This window comes from Populus alba, chromosome 14 (assembly GCF_005239225.2).
Source record: "Populus alba chromosome 14, ASM523922v2, whole genome shotgun sequence".
Classification (NCBI taxonomy): Eukaryota; Viridiplantae; Streptophyta; class Magnoliopsida; order Malpighiales; family Salicaceae; genus Populus; species Populus alba.
Genome location: NC_133297.1, coordinates 22,233,417 through 22,240,834, shown reverse-complemented (window position 1 = coordinate 22,240,834; position 7,418 = coordinate 22,233,417).

Sequence of the window (7,418 nt, the reverse complement as noted above, 5' to 3'; positions counted from 1 at the left end):
CTTCGACGCCTTGCCGAGCCTAATCATCTTTTGTACGGCAATCCAATTACAGGATGCCGATTAGCCGAGCTAATCAATCTTTCAATCAACATATTAGCGTTCAACAAATTATATCGGTTCTAACATATGTAGTACTCAAGTAAAACTATTTTCAAGCATTTCACGTAAGAAAAAAGGGAGAAGTGCCAAGTCACCTACTGCTCCCACCTATGGGATCGAATCCTGTCTTGATGATGGTCCATCCCGACCGCACACACCCTAAGAGCATCAATGGTCACAAATCAGGCACAGTTGTATTTATTTGTATTTCTTTGGAATTAATAACTCATATCACACTTATTTCAAGCCAGTTATTGGTCACTTCAGTAGTTCATATTTTACACCGTCATAACATGAGATTGTTACTAGAATTTAAGTCATTCTGCTAGGAGGCTCCTATTGTATGATCGGCAGCGAGAAACTGGTTCGCTGCGGGCAGGCAGTTCGAGCAGCAGACAATGTTTCGCTGGCGGCAGCCAGTTCGGCAGCGTAAACCTGCACGTGTTTGGTGCGCCCAGTTTCGGCTGAACAACGCACAACTCGGGGCAGCGATATCAATTATCGCTGCAGGAAGTTCAGTGCCGGTAGCGAAAACAGACATTTGTGCGAAACACACAATCAGGCAAGCGAGTATCAATCGCTGCAGTGAGGTTCCAGCAACACCTTCTGACGCGAAAAGAATTTCGCTGCGAACACACAAATCAGGCAGGAATATCAATTCGCATGCAGGAGGTTCCGTTGCGGCAGCGAACGATTTCGCCTGCGAAACACAAATCCGGCAGCGATATATTGCGCATTGCAGAGGGTTCAGTGCGGCAGCGGAAACAGAATTTCGCTGACGGCAAAACACAAATCGCGGCAGACGAAATTATCATTCGCAATGAGGAGGTTCGTCTATGCGGCAAGGACGAACAGAATTCGACCTGCGCACACACAACTCAGGCGCGATATTAATTCGGCAGGAGGTTTCCGTTGCAAGGAGCGAAACAGAATTTCGCCTGGCGGAACACACAATCAGCAGCGATATCCAATATCGCCATGCAGGAGGTTCAGTTAGCAAGGCAGCGAAACAGAATTTCGCTGACGCAAACACATATCGGCCAAGGGCAGCACGATATCAATTCGCGCGAGGTTCCTGTATCTGTGGCAGCGAAACAGAATTTTCCTGACGACACAAATCAGTGTGTTCAGCGAATTCTTCGATATGCATAAGGTTCAGTATGCAGGAGCGAACAGATTTCGCTGCGCATTTCCACGTTCAAAGGCGCAGCGAATATCAATCGCTCGCAGGAGTTCGTGTGAGGCAGCGAAAACGAAATTCGCTGCGCAACACAAAACGGAACGATCACATTCGTCGCAGGAGGTTCGTTGTTGGCAGTGAATTAGAAATTTCGGACTGCCGCAAACACAACTCAGGAACAATAATTTCAGGCACATAGTTCTTACAAAAATATACGCAATAACATCACAGACAGAACAACATAAATATCCAGCACTCCTTACAGCAGAAGCAATTAATATCAGCAGACTACGCAGAACATATATGCAGCAACAATCATCAAACAAACACATTACAATTCAGCAAGCAAACCATCACAACGGAACATTTTAATTAGCCCAACCATCACAGCAGAACACATTCATTCCAGCGAACACACAAATGGCATGCTGCCTAACCCCATAGTTAAGCAGCTTCTCACATATTGTTAGATGTCTGAAATTGACTTTTTTCCACTTCTGTTTGCTAGATCTCCTAGTTAATTTCAGTTCCCCAATAGTTGGCTTAGGTCTCTAGATGATTTTTTTAGGTTTTTCTTCTTCAGTTTTCGTTTTTGATTCTTAAGGGGGAGAGGAACAGGGAGTTCCATGCCTACTTTGATTTTAACCAAGTTTGAAGCGAAGGATTTATGACACTATTATTTTCTACCTTCAGCTGCTGGTCTCCGCCTTTCTTCTTCCTCCTCACGTTTTCAGCTCTCTTTTTCTCACCTTATGAGCTGCCCAATCTTCTAACCGGTACTCATCTCTCACTCACAGCTCACAAGAACTCTACTAGTGATTCAACAGTTTTTATGTGAAAGGGGAAGGGAAGAATACATGCAGCTGCTGGTTGGAAGAGATGGGTCCATTCTCTCTCCCCTCTTATGTTAATATATAGTACATAAATGAATTGGTTACTGTTTGGGGGTGGGTTTAGGTGATATTGTCTTATCCTTGTTTGTTTATCTAAACAGTTTTTACCTCCCTCCAGCTGTTGCGTCCATGTTGTGTAAAATCGGCAACCGAAATCTGCGTCGCTAGCCGAATTCTGCTCGGGCAGCGAAAAACTAGCGTCGCTGCCATCAGAATCAGCAGCCGAAAACTGGCGTCCGCTTGCCCAATCAGAATCGGCAGCGAAAAATGATACGCTGACCGATTCATATGCTTCAGCAGCGACATCATGGTCGCTTGCCGATCTTCTGCATCAGAAGCGACAAGCTGCAGTCGTGCCAATCCAGAATCAGGAGCGAACTGCGTCGTGCCAGTTCTTCATCGGCAGCGAAACTGCATTCAAATCACATCTTTCTCTCTCTTTCTCGTTAATATATATATTATAGTATATATATATGACCTCCCTCATATATATATATTTCGTTTGGTGTTTACATTCTCCTACCTAATTTGAATTTACGTCCTCGAAATTTAAAAAAAGTTTCAACACCCATACCTGGATAGTCAATTAAACTTGGGGTTACTTTTTCCTCATCATCAGCTTCGCTCTCCCAAGTTTTCCTCTTACTACTTGGGAGCATTTCGACATAAGATTCTGCGATGGGATCTTGGCTCCGTAACTCCTTTCTTCTTGATTTCTTATCCTTATGGGTCTCATTCCGGTGTTAGTCTTCCTTGGACTTCTACTGGGAACTGGAGGAGAACTCCGGGCAACGGGTCTACGTCCAGCCTTCCATATCAATAAGACAGAAGGAACCATCCACTGGACCCTGGTAACTGTGGGGGAATGCCACCTGTAGAGCTATGGATCAATCGTATGTAAGATTTTGAAGGGTCGCGATGAAACGGGGAGTTAACTTCCTTTCAACCCAACCGTAACATGTTTATCCATGGGGCTACCTTCAGGAAACACCTGGTCCCTCATACTGACTCGAGAGGTCTTCTCCTACACATCGGCATACTTCTTCGTTATCCTGCGCGGCTTTGATGCGATCCTGATTGTTTCACTTTCTCCGTATGGACTTGACCAACTCTGCGCAATTAACTTCCTAGGTTCCCCAATTCTCCCACACAAAAGGGATTCTGCACTTGCCTTACATACAGGCTTCATACGGGGCAATCCCTATTGTGGGCTATCTGTACAGACGATTGGCTGTTTAACGATGAACTCCACAATGCCATGTGTTCCCTCCAAGTTATCTCTCCAAAATGTTCTTATTGAGCACACCAGGCCCGTAATAGGTGCTTTGCCCCAAGACTTGGATGACTCTTTTCCGATTGGCCATGTTAGACCGTTTGAGGGTGAAACGCAGTGCTCATGTCAACCTTGTTCCCCAAGGCATGTTGTATGCTCGGCCAAAGTCGAGAGTGAACGTGGGATCTCGATCCGATACAATTGGAACCCGGAATTCCCATGAAGTCGTACCACCTCATTTATGTAGATCATTTGGCAACGCTTGTCCACACGAGTCGGTCATCTATTACGGGCAAGAATAGTGCGGATTTACGTCAAACCGATCTACAATGACCCATATCGCATCATTTCGCTTTTCTCCCTTTGGGAAATCCTGGTCTCCTGACACGAATCCATGGTGATTTTAGGCATCTCCCACTTCCATTCTGGAATTTGTAATGTTGTAATGGTTCCCCGCAGGAGGCCTTTTGGTGTTCAACTAACCTTTTGACTTGTTGACATATCGCCCTAGCACGACTTTGGACATTGGGAGCGCCGCTCGATACTCAGCTATGTCCCTTTTCATATTAGGCCACGCATGGTTTGGAGAGGTGTTTCAGTCTCGATACATCTTAGTGCTGCCAGGATGTATGGAGAATTTGGACTCATGAGCTTCTTGTAGAATCATTCGTTTGACTGTTCATCATCAGGCACGTACAACGGGTTAATCCCATCATCAAGGATCCATCATCCGCTACTAGAATTTATTTGTCTTACCGCGTGCCTCCACATTCTTTCCTAATCTTGGCCACCTTGTCATGGATTGACAGGCATGTAGTATATGTTCTCGCGGCGATATTGGGACGTTGGTAGTTTCCCCCCCCCGCACCAAAAAAATTGGGCTACTAACCCACTCTTGCATTCAATTCCCAAAATTATTGCACCCAACTCTTTTATTCTGCCAATTGCCGCTCCTTTCCCCACTGTTAAGCTTCCCAAGGAGGCTTTACCTTTGCGACTGAGTACGGCATTGCATTTCTGCGTGGTGTCGTTTACCCAATATGGCGGTGGAAAACTTCGTGCTTGGGGCGGTCTAGGTCCGGGTGCTCGGTTATGGCCGTTTTGGGGGCGTTTTGGGGAGGTGGACTGTGTGCACGTGTCCCCGGGTTGTATTTGCTATGCGTGCAATCAGTCCCATCGCTTGCAAGAAGTAAAGTCTTCAATCAAATTCATTCTCTTTTTTGAAGTTCGAATTAGAATCGAATTTGAAAGTAGATGCAACTATCATTATCTTGAAGGTAAGGATTATCTTGAAGATAAGGATTATTTCGAAGGTAAGGAGTTATCTTGAAAGTGAAGGATTATCTCAAAGGATAAAGATAGAATGGCAAAATAGCACATTATAGTCCTTAATTTTTCACGCGGGCTTGAAGTTGACAATTCACACTTTCTATCTCGAAAATAAGTTTCTAATATTTTAATTTTACATTTTAAACCCTGTAAAAATTAAATTAAAAGAGCCAATGGGTCAAAACTTGGGTTACACAACAGACATGTCCTTAAGGTTTAGATTATTTTTTTTTGTAATATTTATGAATTGTGTGTTGCTTTATATATTGGGACTCGATCAATCAATCTTCATCTTGACATAACTGAACTTAATGATATGATGCTTAAAGGATTTTGGTTTTCTCATTCTATAACTCTCTCTTTTCTTAACTTTGCATGATTTCTTTTAATTATTTGTTTTAAGAAACTTTGTTCTGTTCATTTGTTTGTTACCATTACCTCTAGGAAAATTAACCTATTAATTCTGCATATTTCTATTTTACGTTAGAAAATTGATTTTAACTGAGACATGGAGAGATTTTGAAAGTCACAAGATAAGGCTTTCGTTGGACTAGAGAGATGTTGAACACATTTGTGACATTTGTATCAAAACAAATTGAGAAAAGGTATGCGACAAAACACATTTCGACAAAAGCTCGTTGGAAATATGTTATGAATTGTTTTAAGAAGTATGATTGGCCATCCCATTAATGAAAGCACAATTAAAGAATATGTGGGATGGAATAAAATGATGGAGAATATAAAAAAAATTTGAATTTTCTGAAATGGGAGTAGACTGAAGTACTAAAATCTTGAAACAATTTTGGCAACAACGAGTATGGAAATCTATAATTAAGGTTTGTTTTTTTTGCCAGTGAGGATCGTGTACAATTACTATACACGTACTATTTTCATTGTTTGTTTCTTACAATCATTATGATTCATTTTATATCTTCATTTTCCCTTGTTGTGGAGATACAAGTAGCTTGAAAGTTTAGCATTCTGGTATCGATATCACGTTGTGCTGTAAATATGATATCATATTTATAAACCATTATGGCTACTAGTCAGTTATACTTGGGCTCTATCATTAGGGTTTTCAATTTGTTGAGTGATGATGGTTTAGGGTGAAAAGAGAAAAAGAATGCATCTAATAAGGATCCCCACATCTAGAGAAGGTAGTTGGTGATCAAAGAATGATACTTTACTCAGCCAAAAGTTATAGAGGATGCCAAATATATGATTGCTGGTGTACAGCGTATTTGGCAGTAGTAGTAGCAATTCTAGTAGTTACTAATGAGAGAAAAAAAAAAAGTGTTCAAATAAAGTACACAAAAGAGTGAAAAAAAAGGGTTCAGGAATGGGAGCTCCACGCAATTGTTTTCGCATTTTAGACGTGATTGGTTGATAGTGTATCTATAGGAGTGAATGCACATCAAGTGGTTGGGAAGGAGAAAGTAAAAAAAGAGTGTAGCATAGAAGAGGTCATTAAGGATTTTCACTCCATTGAGGAAGTGGGTTTTTGGTAGTGAACTTTATTGTTTTGCAACTGAGTTTTTCATGGTTAGAAGCAGGAGGGAAATATGGGCAGCAATTTGGAGATAAGAAAGAAAATTTCAATTGCTGAAATTAATGTTCAAGAGGAGATCAAATGTAAACCTTTATGTAAATGTAATAATTTATTATTATGTAACTTAAAATTATTTCTATACTATTTCTTAGCAATTGAGCGGAGCTTATTGTGTTGTCATATGTGTTTTTGCAGTATTATATGAATTTCATATTTAAAGTCAAGAAGTTGTTGGATAGGATATTACACTAATTTTGTCATTGTATTTTAATACTCCATGAATATAGTTTTCCTATTAAACTATCATGAATATATTTTGGTGTTATGTGTTTTGACAGTTATAAAAGCAAAACTTTGCTTTGATATGCTGATCTGCACGTCAATACTGCTTCTATTATGTTTGATATAATATGGTTACTTTTTAAATGTAATGTTTGCTACTAGGTATGAGATTCAATGTACAGGATTGGTCATTGATGTTTTTTTTTTTCAAATAATATGTTGTAACGTATACTATGTTGATGTATTGCATTTTCTTAGTGTCTATTGGATAATGGTTCTTGTTGGAAAGTGGAAAATTATATGGGAATGCTTCGTGTTGGAAGCTGGATTTTTAGGCGTTGAATGTGGTTTGAATGACTGTTAACATTTATTCTCTTTCCTATTGCAATCTAGAATTGGATGTTGAGAATTTTAGTTTGAATAGTTAACACATTGACTGTTTGCTTTTGGAGTTTGGAATTGTACATGTAAAAGTTGGTTAAAAATGTTGTTAAAGGTCAGTATGTTTACATTGATTTCTTCATGTCATTGGTTACTATTTAAGCACACTATCAATTACAACACATTCATTTAAGCTACCAACATATAACAAATTTGTACTTGAATTGCATGCTTTTAAGAAGGTTAATTGCTGGTTTTCAAGTTATATATAAAATCTTTTTTATGTACAATGATGACCTTATATTCTTCAAGTCCTTTTTACATCCTCATTCCATCTTAATTAATTGATCTCATTTTCACTGAATTCATAGTAAATCTTAGATACCATAAGATATGTTTAATTAAAACCATTTATATAATTAAAAGCTCACA